The following is a 17984-nucleotide window of genomic DNA, read 5'->3' as shown; positions in this document are numbered from 1 at the left end:
ATTAGTTGTGGGGCACATATCAAGGAAGCAATGAATAGTATCTATGTCTAATATCTGGTTCACCTAGGGTATGCCTATGTTGTTCATCTTGGGTGGGAAACAACTAGTAAAGCAATCATCATCTGTCTTTTTATTAAATTAAAGCAATCATCAGCCTGCTATCATTATTTTTGGATCCATCCACTGGTTGTTACCATCACTCTAAATTTCTGCATGCTCTCCTTACATAATCTCACCATATTTTTTTCGTATGCATGTCAGATATTGTACACAGTCATCCTGAACATGTAGAGAAAAAGTGAAGAGTTTTGCGCGGCAATACAATGTCATGCAGACGTTGCTCCATGGTGGGTTCAATGGCAAACCCTCCCCACCCCTCTCCAGATTGTAATCCAGAGGAAGTTATCTGTTCTGAGGCGGATTCAGACGCCGCTGACCACTCCTATTTACCCCCCAAGGTGTTTGCTCTACCATGGCATGATGATGTTAGTCATATCATGCATATGTTGCCTTGCAGTGCCTACTTTTGACATCATATATGTCATCTGCTTAGCTTAGACATGTTCTGTCGCCACCTGTTTAGTTTCTATATCATATATGGGAATTATGCAGTCTCATATCTTTTAGCCAGCCATAATATATGTGAAATGTGCAATGCCATCCTGTTTAACCAGGCATCATATATTTGAATGATATCTTGCCCATCCTTTTCTTCATTACATTTCCATTTGCCGACAATGTTTGTACATTAAACTACTCTTCCTGTGAATCAGCCATTTGGGTGGGAGATTGAAAAATCTGGACTGAAAACAAGGCCTTCAGAGCAGACAATGCTACCTGTCGAAGCAGATCTCTTGTTGGGTCCCGATAGCTCCTCAGAGATGGATCCAGAGACAGATGACCAGTCCTATTCCCCCACCGAGGTGTATGCTCTGACTTGGCACGGCGTTTTAGTTATTCATCATATCTTTGAATTATGTTATGTTATGCTATCCAGTTTAGATAGACATCATATATGTGAAATTATGTCATGCTATCCGTTTTAGTTAAACAATATAAATGTCAAATATTGCATCTGTCTCTCATACAATGTCCGTAAATTCAACTATCTTTCCTGTTTATCAACCATTCGAATTAGAGCGGGTGATGCCAGCATCTAGCGGACTAAAAACACGGTCTTCAAATAAAACAGTGCTACCTCTTGGTGGAGATAGCACCCCGGTTGTACATGCACAAGAACCAGCCCTACCACACATAACCCAAACTCTCGCAGATTGTACCCCTACTGCGATGGACAGAGAACCAGCTTCACCCAATCTAACCCCAACCCCAGCAGATAGTAACCCAGTTCCTATTGACACAACACCATCTCCACCATAGAGATCCCAAACAAAAGGAGTTAGTAAGGCAGCTCCAGTTCCCAAAGGGCTAGTACTACCACGGCGAACCCCAACTCCACTAGTTAGTACGCCTATTCCCGTGGAGGAACCACAACCAGCTAGTCGTACTTTAGCATCTATCGCATTTGATGTTGTTAAATCGTATGTGCGTATCTTCCCATCTTGGAAATATTATACTGAAGATGAAGGAAAATGCCAGTTGCAGGTGTTTGTCCAGGAGTTATGTGTAAGTAATGTTATTCATGGCAATTACTTTGCTTTGTCCCATACATCCTACCTCCATGATGGTTATAATACAGCAAATTTTCCCATTTTTCTCTATAGAGAAGGACCGATTTGGAAACTCAGGATGAGGTAACCTGTGCTAATACCTCTTCTATCTTCAAGAATGCTTGGTGGCAGCATCGGAATTACCTAAAGAAAACGTACTTCACCAGCAAAGAAACTCATCAAATTCCCTTACGTTCTCCTGAGACACATTTACTGGATGATGACTAGGAACGCCTTGTTTTGTACTGGTCCCGAACCAAGAATGTGGTAAGGTCTATGAGCTCATTTTCTATTTTTAAGTACTATATTCTTGCGTCTTACTGTACTCTGTTCATGTAGAACAAGTGCCTAAACCTGAAGAACAACTGTTCTAATTTAAGATTCCATTGCTATCATAGTTCCAAAAAGCGCTAGGCGTTAATTGTGCGTTTTGCCACCGCCTTGCGCTTTACTGACCAAAGCGCATGCTTATGCGCAGTTATGCACAGATTAAGCGTAGTTATGCGCAATGCGTTTCGCCAACGCCTAGAGCCTAGGCGCGCTTAAGCGTTCGCTTAGGCGCGCCTTTTTTAACTATGATTGCTATCATGCATACTGCTTTGCTCTTGTATCACGTGTTTCCTCCAGCCAATGAATATTTTACACGTGGAAAATCCACATTGGTCGGGGCTGTTAACGGGTTATCGGATCCAAAACCGGACCCGATAGCTTAACGGCGTTCTGTTATGGTGGATGCCACGTGTCGGTCACCCTTGACGAAAGCACTTCTGTGACGCGCGATTTATCGTCATGGAAGTGGACACTTCCGTGATGATAATTTTGATAATGTCATGGAACACTTCTACGACAGCACATGTATGACTATCTTGATTCTGTCATAAATTTGTCATGGATGTACATGCATGACAGAAAACGTGACCTACTGTGACAAACACGTATCATCACGGAAGTGTATTTTTTTGTAGTGCAAGATGGGATCTCACGAGAACAGAAGCTTGCGGTGGCGAAAAGTATTTTTGTGGACGCTTCTGATGTAGATGGAACATTTGGGTATTTATGGAGCAAAGATTAGGGTTAGGTGGTCTACGGGGGGCCCACGAGCTAGGGGGCTTGTGGCCTCCCTGTAGGTCTTCTGGCCTCCTCTCCAACTCTCCTGGGTTTCTTCTGGCCAAGAAAAATCTCATAAATTTTTATTCCGTTTGGACTCCATTTGATATTGATTCTTTGTAAAGGCAAAAGTAAGGAAAAAACAGCAACTGGCACTGGGCACTAGGTTAATAGGTTAGTCCCAAAAGATGACATAAAATAGTTCCATAATGCATATAAAATCCAAGATAGATAATATAATAGCATGGAACAATAAAAAATTATAGACGTATCAAGCATCCCTAAGCTTAATTCCTGCTCGTCCTCGAGTAGGTAAATGATAAAAACAGATTTCTTGATGTGGAATGCTACCTAGCATGTTTCTCAAAGTAATCTTTCTTTTAAGTGGTATGAATATCCAGATCCATAATATTCGAAAAAAAGTTTAATATTGACATAAAAACAATAATAATTCAAGCATACTAATAAAGCAATCATAGTTTTTCAAAATAACATGGCCAAAGAAAGTTATCCCTACAAAATCATATAGCCTGGTCATGCTCTATGTTCATCACACAAAGTATTTATCATGCACAACCCCGATGACAAGCCAAGCAATTGTTTCATAATTTTAATGTTGTAAAGCTTTTTCAACTTTCACGCAATATATGAGCGTGATCCATGGATATGGCACTATAGGCGGAATAGAATATGGTGGAGGTTGTGTGGAGAAGACAAAAAGGGAGAAAGTCTCATATCAACTAGGCAAAGGGAGAAAGTCTCACATCAACTAGGCAAATCAATGGGCTATGGAGATGCCCATCAATTGATATCGATGCGAGTAAGTAGGGATTGCCATGCAATGGATGCACTAGAGCTATAAGTGTTTGAAAGCTCAAATGAAAACTAAGTGGGTGTGCATCCAACTTTCTTGTTCATGAAGACCTAGGGCAATTTGAGGAAGCCCATCATTGGAATATACAAGCCAAGTTCTATAATGAAAAATTCCCACTAGTATATGAAAGTGACAAAATAGGAGACTCTCTATCATGAAGAACATGGTGCTACTTTGAAGCACAAGTGTGGAAAAAGGATAGTAACATTGTCCCTTCTCTCTTTTCTCTCATTTTTTTCTTTTGGGCTCGTTGGCCTCTTTTTTAAAAAAAGTTTGTCCGGAGCCTCATCTCTACTTGTGGGAGAATCATAGCCGACGTGCGCGCCTCTACTACGACACGTACGCGCCTCTACTACGACACGTGCGCGCCTCTACATCCACCAGTATATATGTACGTACACGTTCGCGATCAGAATGACAACGCTACGTCCGCTTCGACCAGGTGGGTCCTGACTGTCAGGCACTTCCTTGCCTGCGAAGATGTAGCTGGTGGGTCCCAACAGTCAGGGGGGCGAATCGTTTTTTTTGCCCGGGCGCACTTCCTTGCGTGCGAAGATGTAGCTGGTGGGTCCCAGCAGTCAGGGGCAAACGTTTTTTCGTGAAATACGGTGGCCCGTCCGGTGGGTCCCCGCTGTCAGGTGGAGGAATAATTATTTTGCACGTAATAAGGAGGCACTTCCTTGCTGCGGCCGTGGACCCAGCTGTCAGCCTCTCCACGTACAGTCCATGTCCGATGGAAGCCGTTCCTTGACCACGTTGTCCACGCCGCGCCGAGAGCAGCAGGGCGGTGGACGACGGTGAGGCCTAGGAAGGGGACAATGAGGAGCCGGGTAAGACACGGCAGTGGATGCCCACGCGTAGAGGAGTACGAGGGTTCACTGGTTCGCTGCGGTGTGAGGCTGCCGTCGCCGCAGAATAACAGGGGGTGTGGGTGAGTAGAGGGATGGCCTGGCCAGCGGTGGGAGTAGTAGGGGGCGGTGAGGCCTCCGCCGCATCGCAGCCGGCCACGGGAGGCAGGAGCACGAGGCACGACCGGCACTGGTTTGGGCAGCTGGAGCAAGAAGACCAGAGGTTGAAGAAGCACTACGGCCGTTGGATGGACATCGTACGGTCACTGGAGCTAGAATCGTGCATATTGACTAAGTTGACAAAGCCCTCCGTCCCCGTCAACTTAGTAGGCCCACAAGTCAGCCTGCCACTATACTGGGTCCCAGCTAACGGGGGGGGGGGGTATTCATTTTTTTGTGCGTAATATGGAGGCACTTCCTTGCGTGCGAAGATATAGCTGGTGGGTCCGAGCTGTCAGTAGCGGTAACGTTTTTTTTGCGAAATACAGAGGCCCTTTCGGTTGGTCCCTGATGTCAGGTGGAGGAATCATTATTTTGCGCGTAATAAGGAGGCATTTCCTTGCGTGCGGCCGTGGACCCAGCTTTCGGCCTCTCCACGTACGGTCCACTTCAGATGCATGTCGGTCGTTGACCATGTTGACTAGGCCACGCCGAGAGCACCAGGGCGGTGGACGACGGCGAGGCCTATGAAGGGAACGACACGGAGGCAGGGAAGACTCGGCAGTTGTTTCCCACGTGGAGGGGAGTACGACTGTATGAGGGTTTACTGGTTCGTCTGCCGTCGCCGGAGAATAACAGCAGGTGTGGGTGAGTAGAGGGATGGCTAGGCCAACGATGGGAGTACAGTGGGGCGGTGAGGCCTGCACGGCAGCACAGCCGGCCGCGGGGAGGAGGGAGCAGGCAGTCCCGCCGGTGCTTGTTTGAGCGGCTAGAGCAGGAAGAGCAGAGATTGAAGAAGCACGACGGCCGTTCGATGGACATCCAACAGTCACTGCTTGTGCGTCAACCTTTTTTTTAGGAAAGCCTCAAATCTGTGGAAAACGGCATACAACCCATCTGCCATTATTTCTAATAATTTACAACCCATTTGCTAATTCTTAAGGTTTTTTTTGGAGCCCATATTCTTTTTGTTAGCATTACAGCCCATATTGTGGCCACGGTTAAAAAATTATACGAAATTTTGCATATTTCGGTGCGGTCCGAACTGTTTTTAATCCCGAAATTTCGACTCACATTCAAGCTGATTTTAAAAATAAATGTATATCAATATAAAATCCAACAAATTCTCCACGCATAAAAATTACTGTAATTTAAAATCTTGAAATGAAAAAAAGATATTTGAAACTAATTGCCGGTTTGATGTGTTTTAAAAATGTACAACCCATTTCTCATTACTGATAGGCCATTTTCTCGGCCAGCCGAATGAAGCTCTCCTCGTCTTGAAACATTTGCAGCCCAACAGGCCTGACAAAGCGACTTACTTGGCAAATCACAAAAAACTGGGCTGTGGCCGTGGACCCAGCTGTCAGCCTCTCCACGTATAGTACTCTTCCGAAGGAAGTCGGACGTTGACCACATTGACCACGCCACGCCGAGAGCACCAAGGCGGTGGACGGCCACGAGGCCTAGGAAGGGGACGACGCGGAGCCGGGGAAGACGCGGCAGTGGATGCCCACGCGGAGAGGAGTACGAGGGTTCATTGGTTCGGCTGCGGCGTGAGGCTGCCGTCGCCGCAGAATAACAGGGGGTGTGGGTGAGTAGAGGGATACCCTGGGCCAGTGGTGGGAGTAGTAGGGGGTGGTGAGGCCTCCGCGGCATCACAGCCGGCCACGAGAGGCAGGAGCACGTGGCACGACCGGCGCTGCTTTGGGCGGCTGGAGCAAGAAGACCAGAGGTTGAAGAAGCACTATGGCCATTGGATGGACATCGTACGGTCACTGGAGCTAGAATCGTTCATATTGACTAAGTTGACAAAGCCCTCCGTCCTCGTCAACTTAGTAGGCCCACAAGTCAGCCACCCACTATGGTGGGTCCTAGCTAGCAGGGGGTATTCATTTTTTGGTGCGTAATAAGGAGGCACTTCCTTGCGTGCGAAGATATAGCTGGTGGGTCCGACCCCTCAGCAGGGGGGGACGTTTTTTTCGCGAAATAAAGAAGCCCTTCCCACGTACAGTGCATGTACAGTGCGTAATAAGGAGGAACTTTCCTTGCGTGCGACCATGGACCTCGGGGGTCCCAGCCGTCAGGCTCTCCACGTATAGTCCTCTTCCGATGACTCTCGTATGTTGACCACGCCGCGCCGAGCGCACCGAGGCGATGGACGACGGCGAGGCCCCAAACTGGAATGACCCCGGGATGGGGAAGACACGGCAGTGGAGTCGCAGACGGAGAGGAGTGGGAAACTTGACTGGTTCGGGTGCGGGGTGGGCCTACACTCGGTAGAGAATAACAGGAGGTGCGGAGTGGAGGGATGGCTTGGCCGTCGGCGGGGTAGCGTTTCGCTGAGGAGCGCAAAACAACGCCGCTGGACGCCGAAGGCTGGAGCAGGCGGTTCCGGCAGCGCTGGGGGAAGAAGACGAGAGATTGAAGAAGAATGCCGGCCATTGGATGTAAATCCAACACCTTCTTAGGCTTCGACCTACTGGCCCACATGTCAGCAAGTCCATTTGTTTTTTTAGTCCATTTGGTGGGCTGGGTGAAACAATGATGTAGCTTCTATGCAGCCCGTTTAAATCCCATTTGCATTTTTCTCGAAATCCGTGGACTTGCTGGGCTGGGTGAAAGTATCATGTTGGGATAGACGGAGAAATGTTATAAAAACATAAACACATGATTGCACGTCAGTAAAATCTTTGCAAGCTTATGTACGCAATCACTAGGAGTTAACTTGCCAAGTTATATATAAACAATTATTATTATTATTATTTTGTAAGAACATTCAACTTATGAAATAAAATATCATTTTAATTTGATGAGTTAATAGTACGTGGGGTATTATTATTTTTTAGGCTAGACGTGGGACAGTTGAGTTGGTTCTAGGGGAAAGTACTGGGGGAAAACTCAGTTTACATCGATAAAGAAAGTGGGAGAAAATTCAGAGACCTGCTGGGTCCACCTGAGGAGGGGAATATGTTGGGAGGAAGGAGATTCAAAGCACGGCAGCCGAGTGAACTAGTTTTTTTACGGACAAGTGAACTAGTTTACATACATAAGCAAATAGCCACTAAAAAAGCAATCAGGTTAATGGGTTCTTAAAAGAAATATTTTGGACAAAACAGATAATTACGACACATAGGCTAATGCATGAAACACTCAGATGATAAAGGTGCTTATAAACAGATAAAGTACAACATCTATACCTTCCTGGCACGCTTGATCATGACGCTGCGGCTGTCCATGTACTCGTCGGTTACGGGAAGCAGACACGCCCTCATGTCCAAGATCTGCCTGTACATGTCGTAGCATGCGTATGCGTCCTTGGCCGCGTAGGTTATGTAGGCTAGATTCAGAGGTACCTCCCACGTGCTCAGGTCGTCTTCTTTGATGTTGGCGTATCAGGGGTCGATGATGGTCTCAGCAAGGTCAACCACGGAGTCCTTCTCCTGCCCGTTGCTGATGATCTTGTATTGCTTCTGGATGTCGACAAGCTTGTTGCACCAGATGGCCGAATCGTCGCGTTCTTCCTTCTCTCCACCGTAGCGAAGGTGCAGTCGGCGCTGCCGATGAAACGGGCGAATGCTCCAGAACCTGGTGCAGCCATAGGACTGAGGCGAGGCAGAGCTTCACCGAGTCCGTATCGTTGGTGTACATCACATTCAACTTGGTGCAGCCATAGGACTGAACGGCGAACTCAAAGGGGAACTCCTTGCTGAAGTTCATATCCAGCAGGCTCACCCCTCAGATCGCCATTGGAGTCTCTTCGAGTGAACGAGTGTGTAGGCGGCGGGAGCAGTTTGTTTTTCAGCTCTTCGGGAACTGGATTCAACAGTAAGCTGAGTGTGTACAGGCGACAACAGTTACTACCCCTCCCTCATCCGCTGCACGCCCGGCAGAAGATGCACCCTCGGCCACACGTCGGTTCACGAGCAGGTCTGTATTGGTACTGTAATAACAGGAGTTAGTGGTCACTTTACTTAAATTTAATTAGCTTTAATAGAAATTTATACTTAAAACAAGCAATGCATTCGCTCATTCTATCAGTGCCACAGGATCAACATGCACAACAATTAGAATTATTATTCTCAGGACGCACACGATCAGCACATTTGTCGCACTTTCACAAAGATAATACTACCAAGTTTGAACTGTTTGTTATGGTTGTTGTCCTCTGCGTCATCATGCCGTGTTTCCCAGCTTGCAAGATTCAGAACCAACAAATAAGATCCAAATAATAAGTACAACAAAGATGCCTACACATCTCATTGATTCCCAACTTGCAAGATTCAGAACCAACAAATAAGATCCAAATAATAAGTACAACAAAGATGCCTACACATCTCATTGATTCCCAGCTTGCAAGATTCAAAACCAACAAATAAGATTCAAATAATAAGTACAACAAAGATGCCTACACATCTCACTGATTCCCAGCTTGCAAGATTCAGAACCAACCCATTAGAGCCTTTTGATAAAGTGAATATCGGGATTAAATCCATCTTGGCTAGCCATGTCATACAATCGAAAAACTTGGCGAATGCTCTTGATCGTCACAACATTTGGAGTTGAGTATTCCTGTTTGCACAGCACAGATAATAAAGAGCATGATTACTATAATACTGGCACTATTGGAAGTCAACCTGCAGCTCCACTTGATGATTCAATTCATGCCACTTTTTCTGCAGTTCACATGAAATGAAGTAAAATTGTATCATTCAGCTAGCAAGAAGTACTTGCTCTTGTGAGCTGGCAGGTTCTTCTTTAGTAGTTGCACAAAAATTGAGCAACATTAAGGTTGGCTGTCCAGCTCATGTAAGGTGCAACTATAATTTTCTTATCCTTTTGTGCAGTTCCACTAAAATAAAGTGCCATTGTGGTGACAGTGACGGCTCCATCTTGCAAAGGCTAATAAAATGTTGCACGAGATTACCAGCAGAACTTGACGGAGATTTTGGAAACTCCCATCACCATTTTGTGCAGTTCCACCAAAATTGAGAGATGTTGCCCACGTGACATTTTAGTTGAACTGCACAAGACACTCATTCCAAAAAAAGTGTTTTGTGCAGTTCACCAAAAGGTCACAATAGCAACAAGGTGAAATGGATATCCCTATCTGCACAAAAACATAGAAATTAAATAGTTGCTGGTCAATAAGAATATACGAAACATATACAAAATGAAAAGAAGCATCTTAATTATGTTCATGGCAATCATGCAAGGACAGTAGAAATTTTAAAACGTCAGCAATGCTTCATGTTACCAGAAGCATTACGATCAACAATGAGATTCCTCAAATATGGGATTACTTTAATGGTGGCATTGCTTGTTTACCGGACACAGTAAATCAACAACAGCTAAAGAGTTGGTTTAAGGGCATGAGACCGTGGGGACACCAGGACACTCAGCAGCGTAAAGGAGCAACTTACTTATCATACTGGGGAAAACAGCAGGAGTGCCATTTGTAACACAGTTTAATTGCATCTTATCACTGGAGGCATTAGATTAACAATAACACTGGTCAGACATGTCCCTAAGGTAACAGTGTGATCGCTTCATTTTACATGCGCCCTTACATTAACAACAGCAAAAGGTTGGTATAAGGACATGTGACAGTGGACGCATCAGCACAATGTACCTACAAGGAGGCATAAAGTGGTGATGCCGAGTTTGTTCATGCTATGTGAGGGCAGCAAACCTAATCCTGGAGACCTTGTACTATGTGAGGGCAGCAAATCTAATCCTGGAGACCTTTTACTATGTGAGGGCAGAAAATCTAATCCTGGAGACCTTTTACTATGTGAGGGCAGCAAATCTAATCCTGTAGACCTTTTACTATGTGAGGGCAGCAAATCTAATCCTGGAGACCTTTTACTATGTGATGGCAGCAAATCTAATCCTGGACATACTCTGTTGACTTGTCCACCAGCCGCCACTTTCTATCCTTTTTTCAACCAATAATAGATATGTTCCTTATCCAGTTTGTACTGCGTTTTCCCATTATTTCCCTTTTCAACCAAGAGACCGGTTGGGTATCCGGTCTCTACTACTTTCACCATAGTATTTCCTCTTTGAATCAAGTCCTAGATTCATGCTACAACTTTCCCCCCTTTCTTCGTTGTTTGAACAAAGCCCCAGATTAGAATGCATGAAGTAGCTTTACCTCTAATAATACTAAAAATTTAGGTGGCTTTGGAAGAGCTGATGGGAGTAGAAAAAGATGCACATGCAGACACGTGGGGAGCTGGGGCAGTAGAGCAAGGCCGCTTTCGAAGAACTTATACCTGAGGGTCGCCGGGATGTCGGCGGCGGCAGGTCGGATCTGCGGACAAGACGGCAGGGAGGAAGAAGGGTTGGAGGACCACCCGAGCTGGCGTTGTGTCGGAGAGAACGGCACGGGCAGAGGATCGGGACCCTCCGGCAGCTGTGGGTTTCCTCCCTCGGCGGCGATGACCGCGTGAACGATGCACCTTTTAGTCCTCTACACACACCGGCCAAAGGGATCCGGCCGGATCTGTGACCAGCGGTGAGTAGAGAGAAAATGTCGCTACCGCTGTCTTGTTTATATCTAGAGAGGATGAGAGAATGAAGAGAGCAACCCTAGTAAAGCAAGCGCTCAAGCCCCTACGTCCATATATAGTGGAGTGATTATCTTTTTTCTCTCCACAACAAGCGTTTCAATTTGTGTACGTGGCATTAAAGAAAAGAAACTCTCTATTTAAGGTGACTACTGTACGACTCCTACTTACTACTAGTAGTACTACAGTATTGTTCACTTGTGCTCCCCGCCCCTCCATTCATTGAACAACCCCACGGGTGAATAAACATACAGTAAGTACTGTATTTATATAGAACGAACAAGCTCGAACTATTTTTGCGTAGTTAAAAGTTGAGGGCGGGGATTTTCCCGAGCAGTACGCGCGGCAGTTTTCGGGTAGGCGGTTTGACAGAGAGGCGAGGAGGGTGAGCAAGTGGGGCTGTGCAATTTGACGGCACGTTACTGCTGGAAAGACTTGTGATATGACCACTCACTATAGTCATGAATTACTGGCGCTCCGACCGGGGTGATGCCCCCCTTCCGTTCCGCGCTCTAATCTGGTGCATGACACGTCGACCCGGATGCTGGCTCTCCCACATGTCGGAGTAGTAAGAAGGAGCAAAGAATGATGCGGTATATACTAGTACTATACTACAGTACTACTTAGGTCGGAGGAGTGCGAACCACGGCAGCCCAGTGAACCAGCAGTGCGAACCACGGTAGCCTAGTGAACCAGCAGTAGAAAACAATGTGGTGATATGGCCATAAAAAACAATGTGCTACGGTCCACACTGTAGCATGTACAGTAACACTCCTCTTTGTTTGGATCCCTGAGTTAGAGCTAGTTTGGGTTGAAATAGCCTAAAATTATCGAAACAAGAGGGGTTAGTTTGAGCTAGTTTGCTCTAACCCAGCTAAAAAACTAGCCCGGTGGAGAGGTTCTAATTGGGTTAGTTTTCCTGGGTCCACTAAAAGAGAACTAAAAAAATCTCCCCTGCCCGCACCAGATCGCTCCCCCCCTCTCGCATGACTCCTCTCTGTTCCCCATAGGGCCGCTCGCCCTCTCTCTCCTCCGGCCGCCCTCTCCTTCCGGCCGCCCTCTCCCTCTGGCCTTCGAAGGTCGCCCCGCTCCCCCTTCACCAGTCGTTTTTCTCCCTCTGTCGTGCGCGGCGGCGGCACATCTACCAAGGAGGTAGCGAGAGGGGTGAGTTTGTTCGTTCCTTCTCTGTCTCACGGCCATATCATTGATCTTGCTTGCTCTAGCGCTAATTCTGATTTGGAAAAGTAGATCCTGATCAAACATGGTATAGATTTGTGGTGCACGCATGGAATTGTTTGATGCTGCTTGAGGAGGTAATAAATCTTTCTAGAGGCCCAAAGATTCAGGTCACCTTTCTAGGTATTTCAATTTCAGGCTTGCATTATTTCTAGAGGCCCAAAGATTCAGTTCACCTTTCTAGGTATTTCAATTTCAGGCTTGCATTATTTCTAGAGGCCCAAAGATTCAGTTCACCTTTCTAGGTATTTCAGTTTCAGGCTTGCATTATTTCTAGAGGCCCAAACATTCAGTTCACCTTTCTAGGTATTTCACTTTTAGGCTTGCATTAATTCTAGAGGCCCAAAGATTCAGTTCACCTTTCTAGGTATTTCAGTTTCAGGATTGCATTATTTCTAGAGGCCCAAAGATTCAGTTCACCTTTCTAGGTATTTTAGTTACAGGCTTGCATTATTTATAGAGGCCCAAAGATTAAGTACCCAGTCGGCGGCAAGCGGCCCTGCTACCCATGCCGGTGTCGACCTCAACTCGCAAGGGCCGGCGTCGGAGGGGTTCCCGGGGCTTGGGCTCTACAGAGCCTTCCTCCAGAGCGACGATGGTGAGCTCCTCCCTCGGTGCGTGAGGGGCTCCGGGCTCCCTCCCTATCGTGAATGACTTCCGTGATGAGTTAGCTCATTCTTTGTTTCATGAAGTGTTTTTTTATTTTGTGAAGCTTGATTGACGACTTGTATGTTCAAGTGGGATATCTCATTTGTATGGACAAAGTAAAAATTATCACGTTTTGCATGCTTGATTTGTATAGATGGTTCGTTTATGTCAATTGTGAGCGGGAGGAGGCCACAGAAGAGCCGGCCACACCAAGAGCGTGCTTGGATCCAAGGGACTTATTTTAGTCTGACTAAAAATAGTCTCTTTAAGAGGCTAAAGTTCCAAGCACCCCTGACTAAAGAGGGGCTAAAACTAGTCTTGAGACTAAAAATTTTAGTCAGGGGTACCCCTACTAAATTGTGGATTAGTCCTCTCTCTCCTCATTTAACTCCTCTCCTTTAACACAGGCGAGTTCTGGATTGGAGGGTTTGGAGGATAATAAATGCTCATTAACTTGATTTTAGTCTCTTTAGTATTTGGATCCAAGCATGGGCGAGGCTAGCAAGTTTTAGTCCCACTACTTTTAGTCATGGAACTAAAACGTATCCAAGCACCCTCCAAATCCGGCAGGAAATAGGGTCCAAAGTAGTCAAATGATTGAGATAGAGCATTTATTCTAAATCTAACCCTGCCATCCATACACCTCTTTGGTTTAGAGTTAGTTCAGGGTTAGAATCTAACTCTAACCTCTAACTGAGTTAGAGTTCTCCTCGTCTCGGTTCATCGCCATCATACTTTCCCCATTCCTGTGTTTTCAGTATCCTGCGAATCAAAGAGGCCCTTTTTTTGCGGGAAAAATCAAAGAGGCCCTTAGACTGGTTTCCGTCCGGTCATTTTTTATAAACGTGTTATGTACAAAATTTAATGAACGTGCTCCGGTTTCCATGAAAATAATCCGGTTTCATGTAAAAATTCATTCATTTATTTATTCTTCTGCGGGGGTTTGCATGTAATTCGTGAGGTCTGAAATGTAAAGTACCCTGGCATATGCTCCGAGTCGTGCATGCACTACGACCCAGATGCTCTATGTCCCACATGTCGGCGAATGGGAGCATGTGGAAATAGCCTAGGAGTACATATAGGAGGATAAATGCGTGAAATAATATGTACTGTGAAGCGTAGCCGCGGTTCAAAAAGGAGACCTAAAGTGATGATAGCTATAGGTCACACGCACCCAACTAGTGGTACTAGACATACGACTAATTTTTCCCTAAAAAAAAAGAGGCATGAGTGCTCAGTACTCCTATTCTATAAACACGAGTCCCATCTGACAACAGCGTCCGTGCTACAGCTAGCACTCCTCCCTCGTTTCTCTCTTCTAGTAATTCTAAACTCGGCCGACGCCCGGTGGGCGGGGTGGGTTTGCTCAACTGCGGCCCCACCTCACAGTGAAAACGTTACGACTGGAATAAAAATGCCATATACTCCCTCCGTTCATAAATATAAGCCTTTTTAGATACTATTTCAAATGGAATACAGCATACAGATATGTGTAGACATAGTTTAGAGTGTAGATTCACTCATTTTGCTCCGTATGTAGTAGTCACTTGCTGGAATCTTTAGAAAGACTTATATTTGGGAACGGAGGGAGTACTATACTAATAAAACATTAAGGCCACGAGGCGATGCAGTGCTGGTTACAGGAGGCAAGAAGAGATGGATCCATCGACGACGTCCACCTCCTCGACTCAAGGCGCCGGCCCACCGAACGGCGCCTAAGTAGCAGCGGCTTTCGTGGCAAGGTCAACGTGCTTCTGAACAATGGCGTCCAAAGATTCCAGCCGCTGGAAGAAGGCCAACGTCTTTCTGTCCTCGCTTGCCTTGTAGTGGCCTATGTAGACGATTTCCTCGTAGACGTGGATGTGCAGGTCGACGGTTTCTTGCATGCCGAGGCGCTGCGCGGTGAGCGCGGCCTCGAGGTGCACATTCTTCGTCGCGACCTCCGGCACATGCAGGGCCACTAGGGCTTGAAAGAGTTCGTCACCATGGAGGCCGATGAGGGTGGCAGGCAATGAGGAGCCTGGGCGCGCGGGCTGGAGCAGTATGGCAAGGTTGTCCGCGCGCTTCTTGACGACGGTGAACTTGCGGATGGAGTTGACCATCATGTCGTCCATGCGAGAGGCGAAGCCGGCGTCGGTGAGGGCCATGATGCCTGCGGTCACCAGCACCATCTGGAAACGCTGCGCGGTGCGGGGCCGCAGGCCGGCACCTTGGATGATTTGGCACAGCCGACTGCCGCTCGCGTCCATCGCCTCCATAGGTGCTTGTGGCTTCTGGTCACTTGGTCTTGGATTGGAGTGAACAGTGTTGCGCAGAGACTTTGGAGTAGATGGATTGGAGTGGTGGGGCGCGTTTATTATATGAGAGTCCAAACTCTGTTGCATTCACATCGTGCTGGCTCTATTATGCTTCTCCAATTAATTCCCTCTGCATGTAATTGAGGATGCATCATTGACCGTTCAACGTCTCGGGAACCGCTACCCTCTCCCTCCTTGGCATTCAAGAACCTATGGACCCGTCGACGACGAGGTGCCTATGGTGACTTCATAAATTTCAAGATGATAGTGTCGTGCATGTGTGCGTTCATAGGGGTGAGTGTATGCGCGTGTATATGAGCGCTTGCGTCTGTACTGTGTAAAAAACGTAAATGCGTGTCAAAAAGAGACTAGTCAGTATATTCAATATTGTGCACCTCGGAGAGGAAAACGATAGAACTAGTACGTATTTATTTACGGTGCAGATTCACTCATTTTGCTCCATATGTACTCCGTCTCGGTGTAGTCTAGTCACTTGTTGAAATCTCTAGAAGGGCAAATACTCCTTTCTGGTTTACAGGGCTATACTAGCAAGTAGTTGTACGTACTAGTACAATAGTGGGCTCACATAGCAATTTTGTCTCATGCAAGAGCCTGGATATATGCGTGCTCCAATGTTCGCAACTGCAACGTTCGGTTTGCGCTTGGCTCTTCGCCTCTTCGAGAAGACGAACAATGATGTTACTACTACTGCTTCTACAGTGTCGAATTCACTGCTGCATGTCCGTCCACCGCGAGCGGGACGGATAGCTTATTGTAGAAGTACTACTAAGCAAAAGCCTGTCCTCGTTTGCGAGCAACCGCGCGCATGGGTGAGGGAGAAGGCGTGTAGTAAAATCAAGCTTCTCCTCGTTGTATGAGTTGACGCGACACATCATAGCACTGGCCCCACATGCTTGCCTCTAAACTTGGCTGAAAGACCCGCAGTGTACAATATATTTGCTGCAACCTCTAACATTTACCCACCACAAATTAAAATATATGTGGCTGTATGCATCGTTCTAATGCAGAGGCCGGGGAGTCCCCCCTTTTTAAAAAAAAACAAATTAAAATATATATTCCTATCTTGACCAGATGAGCGTGCAAACTAGAATCACCAGGGTGTCAGGTAGGGCCAGAAGACTATTTTAATTATTTTTTTAACTTCGAGACAGCCACATAGCATGGAGCCGACCCCAACGATTTTAAGCTTACAGGCACGGTACATGCTATCCTAGACTACTCTACACATGAAACTGCCACACGAGCGTCCGGGCTGCGCTTGGCTCTTCGCCTCTTCGGGAAGTCAAACAATGATGGAGTACTACTGCACTGGAGGAGTACTACTGTACGCTTCTGGCCATCTGACACCGATTGAACTGCTGCATGTCCACCGCGTGCGGGAGGGAGAGCGTGTAGCGAAAGCTTCTCCTAGTCTTGCCAGCCACCACGCTCATGGGCGAGGGAGGGACGCTCCTGCCTTTGCGTGTATGACAGGTGGGCCCGACAGGTGTGTGGCCAACCTGTCATATAGCCAAAGGCAGGTGCAGTTAAGTCCGCGAGGGAGAGGATAATCAAACTTCTCGTTGATGTACGAGTTGACGCGACACATCAAAGCACTGCACTCGATATATTTCAATAATTTGCGTTTACCGATGCATTAATTACAACGCATGCATGCATGCCGTGACTCTCGTTTTGATACTTGCATGTGTTGACTTAATGCACCTCGAAGTAGTATAAAATATGTGACGGTAAAGCTTTGTAATACCCCGGCCCAAGTCGAGAGATGGTTGTGCACGAGGAGGGCGAGATCATGTAGACCGAACAGGACCCGACGATGGAGCTCTCTAAGGTCTCGATGGACCTCACCGTGCTCCACTGCCCCTTGTGCCTCCGCCCCTTGACGCCTCCAGTGTATGAGGTTTGAATACACCTCGTCCGTTCGGCTGATTGAGCAAGGTGCAGGTTTCTTGATTGATGTGATGTTCAATTGATTTATGCAGTGCAAGGGAGGGCACCTGGTCTGCACGGACTGCCACGTCGAGCGCCCCGGGAACCAGCGGCAGTGCCAGAAGTGCGAGCGCGGCGGTGGCTTCGACGTGCGGAACACGGCGGTGGACTCCGTCCTTTCGTCGGTGAGGGTGGAGTGCCCGCACGAAGGCTGTGGGCTCTACGTAACTTACCACAAGCTCGCCGATCACCAGAGCGTGTGTCCGCTCGCGCCTTGCAAATGCCCCGTGCCGGTCTGCGAATACAAAGGCCCACCGCCGGCGCTCTACCACCACATCTTCACCGCGCATCCCGTGCCCATGCACAGGATCCAGTACGGCAAGGTGCTCCAGCTGCAAGTGCCACTGTCGGAGCCACGGCTCTTGCTGTTCGCGGAGGAGGACCGCCGCGCGTTTTTCTTGGTCGGCTGCGTGCTCAACATCGGCGCGCCTATCGCCGTGTCGGTCATCTGCATCAGAGCGGGGGCGTCCCCACTGCCGCACTACGTGGCCAAGCTGTGGGCGAACGGCCCGCCGGGGGAGCCCAAAGGCAGGATCGACGCCGTCAAGGTGGAAATGGAGGTG

This window comes from Aegilops tauschii, chromosome 7, assembly GCF_002575655.3.
Source record: "Aegilops tauschii subsp. strangulata cultivar AL8/78 chromosome 7, Aet v6.0, whole genome shotgun sequence".
NCBI classification, from domain to species: domain Eukaryota; kingdom Viridiplantae; phylum Streptophyta; class Magnoliopsida; order Poales; family Poaceae; genus Aegilops; species Aegilops tauschii.
This window is presented reverse-complemented; position numbering follows the sequence as displayed.